The following is a 16,577-nucleotide window of genomic DNA, read 5'->3' as shown; positions in this document are numbered from 1 at the left end:
TGCTCAGGGCTCCAATCTTAGATCTGGTGTACTGATTAAAAATAAGTTGCTCATGATTAATGTCTGGATGCCTTTTGGCCCTTTATGAATGCCAATTGTGGAAAGCACATGAAAGTCTTACATTGATGGGATGCCATACATGCAGCACCTGTGCCTCCTTAATGGTTGCCTGCATTCCCAAATTTCACATTCCTGTGTGTTGATGTTGAAATGCAGCAATTGTGATGTTAAGACAGTGACTCCTACATTTCCCTGTTACAGCATGGCAAAAGGCATGGGTCCCAATGGCAACCTTCTCAAGGAGGTCACCCTACTTTCTCTCAGCTCTGAATTAACTTTAACCTTGTGGGACCAACAAGTTAGAGGGCGCCCCCAGAAAGGGCCCCTGAGTCTAGCAGTGCACTCCTCCCAGACTGCCTCAGTCCCGTCCGATGAAGATTCTTTTCGACTTTCAATTTAAAACTGCTCCATTACTTCGAGATGGTGGTTCTGTACTATTATTTCAAGGCCAGCTACGATGCTCCCCTTCTCACTGTCTGCATCCCATAAATTTACCTGGAACCTCAGTGCAGGAGCGTGGTCCTGTAATTTTCCAGCTTTACTTGGTAATACTGGATCCCATTGTTGTTGTGGTCAACATTTCTACACTCCTCCCTGAGCCCATCACTGATGAAGTGCCCATGTCCTATGTGGGCCTCATCCCTCCCCTTCTAGAGACTGTGTGACCTACAGATGAGGCCCTCACCCCCTCTGAGAGAGTTTTGCACACCCTTCCTCATCTAGCTCTATCAGTATAACCCTCATTTCCTATCTCCCTCATATGCTTATCTAGCTTCCCCTTAAATGCAATATTCCAGTGGTAGTGAGTTCCACATTCTCACAACTCTCTGGTTAAAGAATTTTTTTATGAATTCACTATTTGACTTCTTGGTAACTATCTTATATTGACGGCCTCTTGTTTTGCTCTTTCCCACAAATGGGAGCATTCTCTCTATCTAGTCTATCAAAATTTTTCACAATTTGAAAGGCCTCTATAGGGTCAGGTCACGCATGTGATTCAGAATAAAAGCACAGGTTCAATTCTTTTTCTGGCTGAGGTAGACTTGGGATCCGTCTTCTCATCCTGACCCTGAAGGTGAAGGCAATGGCAAACCACCACTGGCGAAAACTGCCCTTGAAACAGCTCAGGATGAAACATCAGCAGATAATAAGCCAAGAACCTGCCTTTGGGCAGAGCATACCTGACATGACAAATAAGTAATATAAATTACTTCCCACCTCTGCTATTCTGAATAACTATCCTGCACTCTTAGTCTTGGCTTCTCTCTTTTAGACAGCTAGCTATCCATTCTGCTACTTGCCCCTTGACCTCATGCTCTGACCTTATTTATTAGTCTACTATATATTGGGCAGAATTTTACATTACTCTGCCAGTGGGTTTTTAGGCAGGGGGTGGTCATAGAATTTCTCAGCTGGGCTTTCCACTACGCGATCGTATTATTGAATTTACATTCAGTTTGAGGGAGAGAAGAGTTGGTCCAAGACTAGTATTTTAAGCTTAAATTAGGGCAGTTATGAGGGCATGAAAGCAGAGCTAGCTAAAGTGAACTGGAAATGAGGTTAAGGGATATTAAAAAGAGATGCACTGGCAGATGTTTAAAGGGATATTTCAGAATACACAGAATAGATACATTCTAAAGAGAAAGAAACATTCCAAGGGAAGGACCTACCATCTGAGGTTAACTAAAAATGCTATAGACAGGTTCAAAGTTAAAGAGAAAGCATATAATTGCGCAAAGATCAAAGAAGATTGGGCAGAATATAAAGAACAGCAAAGAATGACAAAAAGATTAATAAGGAGGAAAAAAATTAGAGAATGAGAGAAAGCTCGCTAGTGATATAAGGCAGATAGTAAGAGTTTCTATAGATATTTATAAAAGAAAACAGTTAACAAAGTGAGCATCGGTCCTATAGAAAATAAGTCTGATGAATTTATAATGGAAAATAAGGAGATGGTATTTTGCATTGGTCTTCACAATAGAGGATACAAATAACATCCCAGAAGTAGCTGTTTATCAAGAAATGGGAAGGATGGGGGAACTCAGGAAAATTACAATCACCAGGGAAATGGGATTGAGCAAATTACTGGAGCTGTGGGCTAACAAATCACCAGGTGCAGATGGACTTCATCCTCAGGTTTTAAAAGAAGTGGCTAGTGAGAAGTTGATGCATTTGTTTGAATTTTCCAAAATTCCTTGGATTCGGGGAAGGTTCCCTTAGATTTCAAAATAGCATATGTAACTCCTTTATTCAAAAAGGGAGGGAGACAGAAAGCAGGAAACGACAGATCAGTTAGCTTGACATAGGGAAAATGTTAGAAGCTATTATTAAAGATGCTATGGCAGGGCACTTAGAAAAATTCAAGGCAATCAGGCAGAGTCAACATGGTTTTATGAAAGGGAAATCATGTTTAACTAATTTATTGGAGTTCTTTGAAGTAGTCACATGTGCTGTGGATAAAGGAGAACTGGTGGATGTAGCGTACTTAGATGTCCACAAGGCATTTGATAATGTCGCACATCAAAGGTTATTGCAAAAAATAAAAGCTCATGGTGTAAGGAGTAATATATTGGCATGGATAGGAGATTGGCTAATTAGCAGGAAACAGAGAATAGGCATAAATGGGTCATTTTCTGTTTGGCAGGATGGAGCTAGTGATGTACCGCAGGGATCAGTGCTGGGGCCTCAACTTTTTACAATCTTTATAAATGACTTGGATGTAGCAACCGAAGTTATGGAGGCTAAATTTGCTGATGACTCAAAGACAGGTAGAAAGTAAGTTGTGAAGAGGACACAAAGAGGCTAAAAAGGGATATGCATTGGTTAAGTCAGTCGACAAAGATCTGGCAGATGGTGTATAATGTGGGAAAGTGTGAAATTGTCCATTTTGGCAGGAGGAAGTAAAAAGAAGCACATTATCTAAATGATGAGAGATTGCAGAACTCTGAGATTCAGAGACATCTGGGTATACTAATGCATGAATCGCAGAAGGCTAGTATGCAGGTACAGCAAGTAATTAGGAAAACTAATAGAATGTTATTGTTTATTGAGAGGGGAATTGAATGCATAAGTAGGGAGGTTACGCTTCAGTTGTACAGGGCATTGATGAGACCACATCTGGAGTATTGTGCAAAGTATTGGTCTCCTTTATAAGGAGGGATGTGTTAGAAGCAGTTCCAAGAAGGTTTACTAGACTAATACCAGGAATAGGTGGGTTGTCTTATGAGGAAAGGGTGAACAGGCTAAGCTTGTATCCACTGGAGTTTAGAAGAGTAAGAGATGACTTGACTGAACACAAGAACACAAGAAATAAGAGCAGGAGTAGACCATGCGGCCCATCGAGCCTGCTCCGCCATTCAATATGATCATGGCTGATGTTGGGCTCCAACTTCATTTTCTCACCCACTCCCCGTATCCCTTAATTTCCTGAGACACCAAAAATCTGCCTATCCCAGCCTTAAATATATTCAAAGATAGAACAATCACAAGTCCCTGGCGTAGAGAATTCCAAAGATTCACAACCCTTTGAATAAAGTAATTTATCCTCATCTCAGTCCTAAATGATTGGCCCCTTATCCTGAGGCTGTGCATCCACATTTTAGACTCCACAACCAGTGGAAACAATCTCTCAGAGTCTACCCTATCAAGCCCCATTCAGAATTTTCTAGGTTTCAGTGAGATTGTCTGTCATTCTTCAAAACTCCAGAGAATATAAATCTCTCATCATAGGACAACCCTTCTCATCCCAGGGACTAATTTAGTGAACATTTGCTGCAGCACCTCCAGTGCAAGTATATCCTTTCTGAAATAGGAGACCAAAACTGCACATAGTCTTCCAGATGTGGTCTTACCAAAACCCTGTACAATAACAACAAGACTTCTTTATTCTTGTACTCCGATCCCCTTGTAAAAAAGGCCCAACATGCTATTTGCATTCCTAATTGCTAAGTGCACCTATATGCCCACTCCCTGCTTTCGATCCATTAACTAATCCTGCATCCATGCTAAAATATTACTCCCCAACTCAGTGAGCCCTTAGCTTGCCTATTAACCTTTTGTGTGGTATCCTATCGGACGCCATTTGGAAATCCAGGTATACTCCATCTGCTGGTTCACCTTTATCTACCCTACTAGTTTCATCGTCAAAATGCTCTAACAAATTTGTAAAAGCAGATTTTCCTTCAATAAAACCATGTTGACTAGTTCTAATAATACTTTGTTTTCCAAGTGCATTGTTAAGACTTCCTTAATAATAGATTCCAGCATTTTCCCAACAACTCATGTTAGACTAACTGCTCTATGGTTCACTATTTTCTCTCTACCTCCTTTCTTGAAAAGTGGTGTTGCCAATTTTCAATCTAATGGTACCATTCCCGAATCTAAGGAATTTTGGACAATCATAGCCAGCACATCCACTATCTCTGCAGTTATTTCTTTTAGAACCCTAGGTCCTGGGGAATTGCTGGATTTTAGTCCTTTAAGTTTTGTCAATACTTTTTCTCTGCTGATATTAATTTCCTTAATTTCCTCACTCTTTTAGCCCCTATGTTAACTTCTATTTCTGGTATGAAACTTGTGTCTTTTACTGTGAAGGCAGACATAAAATATTTGCTCAATGGCTCTGCCATTTCCTCATTCCCCATGATAATTTCCCCTGTCTCTACTTCTAAAGGGCCAATGTTTACTTTAGTTACTCTCTTCCTCTTTCTATACTTATAAAAGCTCTTACATTCTGTTTTTATGTTCCTGGCTAATCTACTCTAATATTCTATTTTTTTCCTTTTTATCAACTTTTTGGTGCCAGTTCTCCCCTCACACTTCTGTCATTGACTTTGCTTAAACTTAAGATTCTTGTTTGCGATTGGAGTGTGTCACTTCCAAACTTTACATGGAATTCAATGGCATTATGATCACTATTTCCCAGTGGATCTTTCACTATGACATGCCCAATTAACCCTGTTTCATTACAAAATACTAGCTCTAAGATAACTTTATCCCAAGTCATTTCCACAACATTTTGCTCTAAGAAACTTTCACGAAAACATTCTACAAACTCATCTTCTAGACCACTCTTGCCAATTTGATTGTCCCAGTCTATATGAGGATTAAAGTCCCCCACAATTATTACATTGCCTTTGTTACAAGCTCCAGTAATTTCTTGTTTAATGCTCTGTCCAAAGGTATAACCACTGTTAGAGGACCTATAAATTACTCCCACAAGTGTTTTCTGGCTCTTGCTATTCCTAATTTCCACCCACACTGATTCTACTTCATGATCTTCTGAGGCTAGATTATTTTTCATGTCATATTTTACTATCAGGACTACTCCTCCACCTTTGCTATTCTGTCTTTCTGAAATATTGTACATCCTGAAATATTTATTTCCCGTCCTTGATCATCTTCTAACCATGTATCTATAATGGTGATTAAATCTAAATCATTTATCTCTATTTATAGAACTTTTAAGATCCTGAAGTGTTTTTGACAGGATGGATGTGGAGAGGATGTTTCCTTTTGTGGGAGAAACTAGAACTATGAGTCACTGTTTAAAAATAAGGGGTCGCTCATTTAAGACAGATGAGAATTTTTTTCTCTCAGCGAGTCATGAGTCCTTGGAACTCCCTTTCTCAAAAGGCAGTGCAAGCAGAGGCTTTGAACCTTTTTAACACAGAAGTAATTTTTTGATAAGCAAGGGGGTGAAAGGTTATCAGGAGTAAGTGGAAGGTTACAATTAGATTAGCCATGATCTTATTGAATGGCGGGTGGAACAGGCTCGAGGGACCGAGTGGTCCACTCCTGCTTCTAATTCGTATGTTTCCTGCCTAGTTTCAATTTTCAGGCTGGCGGGAGAAGGTCAGGGGCAGGGTGTAATCTGAAAAGTAACCCTGTTTAGGTCTCGGGTGGGAAGGTGGCGGATCCTCCATCAGCAGCCTCCTTTTAACATCAGGCACAACCCCACCCAAAGGGCCTGGCCCTGCAGACCCTCTTTCCAGCACCCCCCTCACCCCCCTGCCCCCGACACCACCGCAACCTCCCTATGGACTCTCCACCACTCCCTGCTGCCCAACCCTTGAGCCTTACTTCCCCAGCCCACACTGAGACCCCCGAAACTTACCTGGTCCTGGATTCCCTGGATTTATGCTCTGGGGGATGCTTGCACTCCCAATCCTGTCCACTGCAGCTTCTGGCGCTGCAGGGACTAGAGATCTGTTGGCCCATCTGATTGGCTGGCAGCTCAATGAGAAGGGACTTCATTCCAATTGAGGGGCAGAAGTCCTGCTTCCAGTCAACTGTGCCTGTTGGAGCATTAAATGGCTGCAGGGCAGGCAGCTTCGGCAGGGCTGTGTTCTCTGCCAACTCCTCAGATGGTGGGACAGGAAGCCCTGCCATTCTAAAATTCCTGGCCAATATGTTATTGAAGGCTTTATAAAAATCTAGATAAATCACATTCAGTGCATTTTCCTTGCCTCCTCTCTTTTTTAGAATTCAATCAGATTGTTCAAGTAATAATTTCCCTTTGAAATTCATGCTATTATATTTATGGTTTCTATTTTAGTAGGGATTCCATTATTTTTCTTACTGTCAATATTATGCTGGATGTATTTTATCTCCCTTCATGAATATAGGTAAAGTGTTAGCTATCTGTCAATCTTCTGGCCTTAAACCTTGCTCTAAAGAATTAATAAATATGTCTAATTGTGCTCCTGCTATCTTTCCCCTAGATTCTTTTAGAATGTGTGGATGCAATCCATCCAGACCAGTTTTATCATTTTTGAGTTTGCTTAGTTTACTAAATATTTCCCACTTTTTATTTTAAATGTGGTTGTATCATTTCTATTCTCATCCACCAAAGTCATGTTCATTTGATCCATCTCCCTAGCAAATAATGAAGTAAAATAGTCATTTAATATATCTTCCATTTCACCATAGCTTAGCTGTGATTTTATTCTTTAATAGCCTTAGTTCGATCCAGATTTCCCATTTTTCTTCATGTGCCTGTAGAATATTTTACTATTTTGTTTTATATTCCTTGATAATTTAATTTCAAAATTTGTTTTGCCTTGCTCATTGTTATTTGACTTCTCTCTCTGTTTCTTCATATTCTGCCCCATCTTGTTCTCCTCTGATGTCCATGTACATGTCCCTTTCCTTACCCTCAATTTTCCCTTATGTTTTTACTCATCCATGGTGTCTCATTATTACTTAGTTTGCTGTTGCTTTTTTTTTTAGCAGATTATATGTTTCCTGGGCTCTGTTGAACACTGTTTTGATTGTTTCCCATTGCCCTTCTGCATCATTGCTTGCCAGTACAGTTGTTCATTTTATGTCCTATGTTCTATTCTCAGCCTCATAAAATCAGTTTTTCTCTAATCTATAAACCTGATCTTTGCCATGTTCAGACCCTTCTCAATTATTATCCTAACCTTATTATAATCCTGATTGCCTAAGTGTTCTCCTACTTTTACTTCTCTTATCTGCTGTGGTTCATTCCCCAACACCAGATCTGGCAGTGAATTCTCCCTAATGTACTGGGTTAGAAAGGAGACTTATACATATTGTCACAACCGGTCCCCAGGCGGGGACCCCAATTTGTTATGATCCTGGATGAGGTACCCTAGATGGATGAACTGGCTCTCTTTCTTTATTTAACTTCCTTGGTTGGTCACAACAAGGTCAATTTAAAAAGGATCCCTTCCCTCGTGGATACCTTTTCCTAATCCAAATGTATTTATATTTTAAATGGAGACAATGTAACCAGGCTGTCTTGAGTCAAAGAAAAAGTGAGTTTATTAGTTACTAAACACAAGGAAAAATGATAAAAACACAACAAACATATACACAGATTAGACATGAGAAATTGAGTCCAAAAAAATAAGTTAAAAATATATATGAATCAGTCCTTTGGCTTGTCCATGAGGAGTAGATGGTGAAACATTGCGGCCGTTAAGTTGGGGTGGTTCCAATAATGCTAACTTTGGTAGTTGAGCAGTTGGTTTGGAAATTCTTGGTTCTGCAGGTTAGCTGAAAGGAGTTGTCCTGTTTCCTTTACGACTGTGGCTTTGCTGACTTGTGACTTGCTTCCAGCAATCAGAGGGAGTGGACTTTTTAACCTGCAAGCGAAGGGATGCCCAGATGGTGTTCTTCAGCGGTGACCTTCATAGCACACACACACCAGAACAGAACACCAGATTAGCATACAGAACTAGGGTTGCAGTTGGTCTTTTTAAAACAATTTTTCTTGTGTATTCCTGGAAGAGAAAAAAAACAAACATGTCTTTCACCCATATCTGTTTTCTTTTCAACTCAGTTCATGTTCACAGTCTGGGATATAACTCAATGGGAGGTGTTTTTGGCAGGATATTACAATTCAGTTTGCATTGCATCTTTTCCTTTGAAATGCCTCTGCCTGAAGTAGGCTGTGTCACACCATTTAGGTGTAACATTCTGTTCTCTCTGAACTAGTTGGTAAAGTAATCCACAAACGGATTTTGCAGCAAGTGGTTATAAGAACATAAGAACCAGGAGCAGGAGTAGGCAATTCAGCCCCTTGCGCCTGCCCCACCATTCAATACGATCATGGCTGATCTCATTTTGGCCTCAGCTCCAATTTCCCGCCCTCTCCCCATAACCTTTCAACCCATTACTAATTAAAAACCTGTCTATCTCCTCCTTAAATTTATTCAGCGTCCCGGCATCCACTGCACTCTGAGGCAGTGAATTCCACAGATTCACGACCCTTTGAAAAAAGTAATTCCTCCTTATCCCTGATTTAAATCTACCACCCCTTAGCCTAAAACTATGGCCTCTTGTTTTAGAATGCCCCACAAGGGGAAACATCCAATCCACGTCTACTTTGTTTATCCCATTTAGCATCTTATATAACTCAGTTAGATCTTCTCTCATTCTTCTAAACTCCAGCGAGAACAGGCCTAAATTGCTCAATCTCTCCTCTTAAGACAAGCCCTGCATCTCGGGAATCAATCTAGTGAACCTCCTCTGAACTGCCTCCAATGCAACTACATCCTTCCTCAAGGGGACCAAAACTGTGCACAGTACACCAGCTGCGGTCTCACCAATGCTTTGTACAGTTGCCACAACACTTCCCTATTTTTATACTCTATTCTGTTACAGTCTCAGCCAGCTTTTGCTTGTATGTCCTTTTTTTAAAAAAAACATGTCTTACTTAAAAGTTCAATATGTCCAGAAGTAATTCAGGGATAGGACTGTGGTCATGACAACAATGTAAGAAATTCATTCTCTTATCCCTTTACCTATTCTTCTGGCCTATTAATTTAGGGGTAGACAAAATTCCCCATGATTAATACTCCATGTTTGCATGTTTCTTCCTCTGCCTCCCTTCCACTATTAGATGGTGTATAGGCTACACCTGTTACTGAAATTGATCCTTTTTTTTATCTTATCTCTACCTGCATGGATTCCATATCTGTCTTACTGATGGCTTGTTTTTTTACTGTCTGTTACAGAGATGTTGGGAGGGTTAATTTAAACCACACTGATTTTTCCTCTCAGTGGAAATCCGTAAACAGAAAGGTGTTCTGATTTGCTTCCCCCTAAGTGGTGGCATATTTTCCAATCCCTCAGTTTTAGTGTAATCCATTTTTCTATTAATAACCCCACAGCAAACTCAAGATAGGATGAACTCGAAGGGTTAGTTTATTTGCACACACTCAAATGCAGCGGGAGGGTAGTAATGGTGCCTCTTTTGCACTCATACAACAAAAGAGGGATAGAGAAAACAAAGGTTTACAGTGCAGAGACCATAAAGAAAAGAAATATTGTTTCACGTGGGTCCAGAGTCCAGAATCAAAGTCCAATGAGGTATTCCTTCTCAGCGGGCTGAAAATCGATGCAACATAATTCACTTTTCCAGTGGTTTTGACTTCACATGATGAGATAGGCATGCAGAGATGAGTCAGTTTTGTAGGCAATGGTACAAAACTTCCAATAGAAACACTGTAGATGGGACTAGGTATTCAATCTAAGCAGGGCCCCTTTTCTGTGATGCTGCTAGTTAGATGGTAAAATGGTAGACTGAGATTTTGCAGTACAGCCACAATATCACCAGTTACACAAGCTAGAGGTCCATGCCACATGACTCCCACATCTCCACATTGTCTTTGACAAAGGATGTGTATCTCTTGTCTGCGTTCCCGAGATAGTTAAACGTCCCAGCCATTAAGAACTGAAAGGAAGGCTGTGGGAACCTTTAACAGAAGGTTGGCTAGCCTGGGTTATGAAATACAGATGGCTTTTGTATAGTTCTCTTTGAATTTGGTCTCAGAAGCCCACAGAGGTTCATTTGTATCTCTTCAGAGGTAACAAGGTGCAAGTTTCTACAATACTGTCGTAGTAGCTCCTTTAGTTTGAGGGTCACATGCAGACATAGCTTCAACCATTTTAAAAGGCCTTTGTCCAGTTTTAAAAATTTTAGAAATGGCCATGAGCATACCTATGTATGTGTTATAAAACATATACAGTGTGAGGTCTTAGTTCCCTCACACTGTCCTTATGTTATCTCTGATAGCTGCATCTATTCCACTTCCCCTATTTCTTACTCTGTCTTTTCTAAGTATGTTACACCCTGCAATGTTTAATTCCAGGTCCTGATTTTTCTGTAGCCAAGTCTCAGTAGCCCCGACTAAATCTGTTTACTATCAACATCCTGGGGATTATCATTGGCTAGAAACTGAACTGGAACAGGCATATTAATACTGTGACTACAAGAGCAGGTCAGAGGCTGGGAATTCTACAGTGAGGATCTCACCTCCCAACTCCCCAAAGCCTGTCCACCATCTACAAGGCACAAATCAGGAGTGTGATTGAACACTCTCCGCTTGCCTGGATGAGCATGGTTCCAACAACACTCAAGAAGCTTGACATCATCCAGGACAAAGCAGCCTGCTTGATTGGCACCCAATAAACCACCTTAAACATTCACTCTCTTGACCACTGATGCATGGTGACAGCAGTGTGCACCATCTACAAGATGCACTGCAGCAACTCACCCAAGGGTCCGTTAAAGCACCTTCCAAACTGCATCCTCTACCACCTAGAAGGACAAAGGTAGCTGACGCATGGGAATACCATTACGTGCAGTGTCCCCTCCAAGCCACACAACCTCCTGACTTGGAACTATATCACCCTTGCTTCACTGTCGCTGGGTCAAAATCTTGGAAACCCCTTCCCAGCAGTGCTGTACTTGCACCAGATGGACTGCAGTGGTTCTATTGGCTCACCATCATTTTTTCAAGGGCACTAGGGATGGGCAATAAATGCTGGCCTTGCCAGTGATACCCACATCCCATGGAAAAAAAAAATTAAGTTCCAACATTTTATTATGGACATCATGTGCACTGCTGTGATCACATAATGTAGACTATCATTCCAGTACAGTGCTGAGGGTGTGCTACATTGTGGGAGGTGCTGATTTTGGATGAGATGTTAAACTGAAGCCCTGTCTGCCTCCTCAGGTGGCCGCTAAAAACCCCATGTTACGATTTCCAAAGGAGAGCAGGGACATTCTGCCCCTTGCCAATATTTATCCCTCAACCAATTTCATTAAGACAGATTATCTGGTCATTTATTCTATTCTTACTTGTGGAACTTTGCTGTGTGTAAATTGGTTCCTGTACTGCTTTATATTACAACAGTAATTGCACTTCAAGGGGGTTTAATTGGCTGTAAACATACTTTAGGACGTTTACTTTCTTTCCATGTTTTATTTCTTGTCCCCTAAAGGCAATTACTCATTGTGTAAAGCTGAGGTGAAGATCTACAGGTATGGGCCATCCACTTGCACCCTTCTTCATGTATTGACCCAGGTGGCAAGTGCCACTGAACCAATCAATCATGATTGGGACTTCAGAGCAGTGTTCAGTCCTATCCTTACTATATTGTACATGTACAGGAATTGACACCGAGACCTATGAGCTGTCCTGTACTAGATGGGAATGGACCTTTTTTTTTAACCACTCTGCACCGTACACACGCCAGTGCTGACACTGAGACACTTAAGTCAGTTGCAACTGAGAAAAATTTGCCATGATGCCTTTGAATGCTAAACTGTCCATCATTCTTCAGGAGTGCCTTATCTGAATAAGACAATCCCTTCCTCATGATGTACAGCGCTGTGTGGCCAGTTGCACTTGCTGCTTTGCAAAGGGTATTTTTAGCTAACCATTGGATGCTGAACCACTCCAAAGGATACTCTGGTCATGAGTATCTGATCAATAAACTGAAGCAGTATTACTGTGGTGGGAGATATAGAGGTGGAAAGGCCAGTGAGTACTTCAGCACCTTCCAGAAAGTTTGCAGTTAAGCTGCCATTGAATCCTTCCAGTGCCATAAGATAGTTGTGTGTGAGAAAAGGCCATTGGTTTCTTCCCTTAGAATCTGCATAAAGAAAGAATTTTATTATAGAATCTTGCAGCACTAAAGGAGACCATTCAGCCATTGTGTCTGTGCCAGCTCTTTGAAAGAGCTATACAATTAGTCCTGCTCTTTCCCCATAGTCCTGCAAATATGTCTGATGCACTTTACAGCTCATTAACTACTTCTGAAACACAGTCACTGTAGGAAACGTGGAAGCCAAGATATGCACAGTAAGCTTCCACAAACAGTAATGATCTTATCGCCTCCTAATTGAGGAGAGGTTTGGCAGCTTCCTTTATACAGAGAATATTTTCTACTTCCTAAAGGTGTGGTGGAGGAGTTTTACAGATTTTTTCCCTAATTGGGCTGGGCTTTTAGCTGCCTTTTCATCTCTTTCAAAAGAATACATGGTTCTGGGCGAGTAGGGGGTTTCTGCATCATGACACATACAACTGTTTGGGACAGACTAGATGAACCAGTTGGTCTTTTCCCACCCAGTATCTTTTTAGTAAAACATGGAATACTTTGCCATAAACTATTATTTTGAAAGGTAGTTAGATAGTTGGTTGAGAAAAAAAAAAATGGATATTAAAGAAAATTGGAAGTCAGCTGGAAAATGGGATTTGACTGGATGACACATTGTGGAGGAATGCAACTGGACAGCCTGGATGTGGGCCAACTGGCTTTATTCTGTGCTGTAACGTTCTATGATTTCATAAGTTTCCAGGTTCAGCAAACAAAATGAGACATCTGACAAGCCTGAGATTCATCAATTAGAACTAAAGAAGTCAAAGTTTCTCTGGGAACCCTCTGAAACCTTGAATTGCGTTTCCTCTTTTCCTCAGAGTTTTGATCTTGCCTTGGAAGTTGCAGAACCAGCGCTCTCACTGAGCTGTGTGGCCATACAACAACTCGAAAGTTGTCGGCCGTGCACAAGTTACCATGCATGCCCAGTCATGCAAAAAACTTAAAAGCGCTTCGCACTGAAACAAATTGCTTGCACATTGGGCATAACATTTGCCACCCCTCATAAGGCAAGCATCATCTAGGGGAGAGGGGAAACTCCCTATGTTAATATTTCCCATACCATTGTCTTAGTCTGGATCCATGTATCTGTGCAGGCCAGTACGGCAAGTGAGTTGATGGCATGCTGGCCTCCTAATGGAACATATGGGCCTCAGGAGAGGGTCCAGGGTGGAAAAATGTCCTGGAGTTGCAGAGAAATGCCAGAATGTAAAAGAGAATACACTACCTCGCTCAGGCGGTCATGGGAAACATGGCTATCAGCTCCCACCAGTGGGTGGGTGCCAGAGTTCCTGGCTGCTTGAGAAAGGCAGGCATCAGAAATGTACTCGTTGTGGATCATCTTCCCCAAGCAGATTAGATAATCTCCCATCCTGCAGACTTCAGGAGGATCAGATCCTGATGAATTTTGGCCCCCACGTCAATCAAATACATTGTTGTATAATGTTTGGTTCATATATTAGAAAATTCAATAAACCCATTCACCCCATTGGCCCTGTCACCAGAGTACTCCAAATCCCCCCACCAGTTGAATATCTAATTATCGGTTTTGCTCATCTGACATCATTCTCAAATCTGTGTCCAAGGGTTTTGGATGTTGAGGATATAATCTAGGAGTTAAGGACGTAATCTAGGCTGATTTCCAACATAATTCTGAGAGGGTTCTGAAATGTCAGATTTGCCATCGTAACAGGCCGGTTGAGTGCCTGTTCAGATGGATTTTCAAGAGTCTGTGATGCAGTTTGTGGCATTTTACTGTGTGCAAAAAGGCACTCAGTTTGTTCAGTCCGTATAATTCATTGCACATAAAATGATTGAAGATGCAATAGGTGATAAATAAATGCAGCCCCATCTCCTCTGAAAAAGATGCTGTTAGTGGCTGCCTGAATAAGGTAGTGTATTTTCTTTTAAATTCTGGTATTTCTTTAAGAATAGAAAGAGGTTATTCGGTGTATCGTGCATTTACAGGAAAGAGCTATCCAATTAGTTCCACTCAGCCAATCTAAAAATATTGCCAGGATTTTCCACTCTGGCGGGCCAGCCAAAAGCCCATTGACTTTTGGCAGGACTGGAAGATCCCGTCATCAGGCGGGGCCAGAAAATCCAGGCCTATGTCCTCTTCAAGCATGTATCTATCTCCCTTTTGAAAGATACGATTGAATCTGCTTCAAACACCCTTTCAGGCAGTGCGTTCCAGGTATATAACCATCAATCCCATGCTTCTCAATAGATATCCATGCAATAATCCTCTTAGCTTCCAAATTAACCTTGAATCAGCTACCTTACCTTATAATTTCTCAAATAATGTCATCCAAACAGCTCAATTCCCAAAGTTAAACAAATCATAAACAATAGCAAACAGTAAGAAAAGAGAAGTAAGCACCATAGACCTCAACACTCTACTCCATTTTCTCTTCCTCTTCCAACTTTCAGTTGATAGTACTCTGAGTCAAGAGATTGTGGGTTCATGCCCTGCTCCAGAGACTCGCATGCATAGGGCGGAATTTTATGGCCCCGTCAAGGTGGGGGCAGGGTTGTAAAATGCGGCGAGCCATCAAAAGTCCATTGACTTTGGCAAGACTGTAAAGTCCTGCTGGCCTAAAATTCCGCGCATAATCTAGGCTGGAACCTCAGTGCAGTGTGGAAAGCGTACAGCACCATCAGACATGAGATATTAAAACTAGGCCTCGTCTGTCACCTTTGGTGGAAGTAAAAGGTCTCTGCCACTATTTTGACAAAGAGCAGAGAAGTTCTCCCAGTGTTTTGGCCAATAATTATACTCAACTAGCATCACTAAAATAGATTTTCTGGTCGTTGCTGTGCACAAATTAGAGGCACGTTTCTCTACATTGTAACAGCGATTTCACCTCAAACAAAGCAATCAATTGGTTATTATTGGTGCTTTGGGACATACTGAACTTGTAAAAGTTGCAATATAAATGCAAATGATCTCTTTCTTTGTTTAGGTGCAGAACAATTAGCTGCAGAGAAAAGCTTCCTGTACACTGCCCCTATCTCAGTGCTGCACCAGTGACATTTTTGAAATTTCCGATTTGTGGGTGATATGACTAATTTGGCAGCAATTTCTGCTTTATGGAATCATTTCCATTAGCAATTGTGCATAGGCTGACCAAACTCATTTCACATATAGGTCCCTCTAATCCTAGAAATTAATTTGTATCTGGAATCTGAGCCCCAGATATGAAAAGTCAGTCAACCCTCTGTGTCACCTTCATACTGGGAATCTCCCTAGCCATGAGCACGCATTTTTGGATTGCTGTAGAAAATAAATTGACCAGACAGGAAGCTAACACTACACAGGAAAGCGATAACTTCTCATTCACCCCTCTTTCAAGGATTGCCATTACAATTATCATCTTTCTCTCTGTTGAGGAATCTGAGTGCAATACTCTATGATCCATAGAATTTCCCAGAATAAGAGGAAGCTGTTCATCCGTCATTCATGTGCTGACTCTGTCAAAGAGTTAACCAATTAGTCCCACTCCCCAACTCATTAGACCTGCGCAAACTTTCTGAAATCTTTTATTCCCATTCCCTTCCCCTTTCCCATTCAGCACATCCATTCCCGCATTAACTCCCTGAAAGACCTAACACTTTAATCTTATTTCACTCCCACTTTACTCATTTGTAATCACTGTTCTTCTAGGTACTTCCACATCCTAACAAACTTCTGTGTGAAACCTTAATTCCCTTGATAATAATGTTAAATTAATGTTCTCTAGATAATGACTCAGTGACCAAGCAGTGGAAATATTTTCCTCCTCTATATTGCCAGACCCTTTATGATTTTGCTCACCTCTCTCAGATCTCTAACTGAAGCCTTTTCATCCCTAGGATTACATAAGAACATAAGAAATAGGAGCAGGAGTAGGCCATTCGGCCTTTCAAGCCTGCACCGCCATTCAATAAGATCATGGCTGATCTTCCCCAGGCCTCAACTCCTCTTTCGTGCCAGCTCCTCATAGCCCTCAACTCCCAGATATTTCAAAAATCTATCTACCTCTTCTTTAAATACTTTCAGTGATCTAGCCTCCACAACTCTCTGAGGTAGAGAATTCTAGACATTCACTACCCTCTGA

This window comes from Cetorhinus maximus, chromosome 4, assembly GCF_964194155.1.
Source record: "Cetorhinus maximus chromosome 4, sCetMax3.hap1.1, whole genome shotgun sequence".
Taxonomy (NCBI): domain Eukaryota; kingdom Metazoa; phylum Chordata; class Chondrichthyes; order Lamniformes; family Cetorhinidae; genus Cetorhinus; species Cetorhinus maximus.
Note: the sequence above shows the minus strand (reverse complement) of the source record.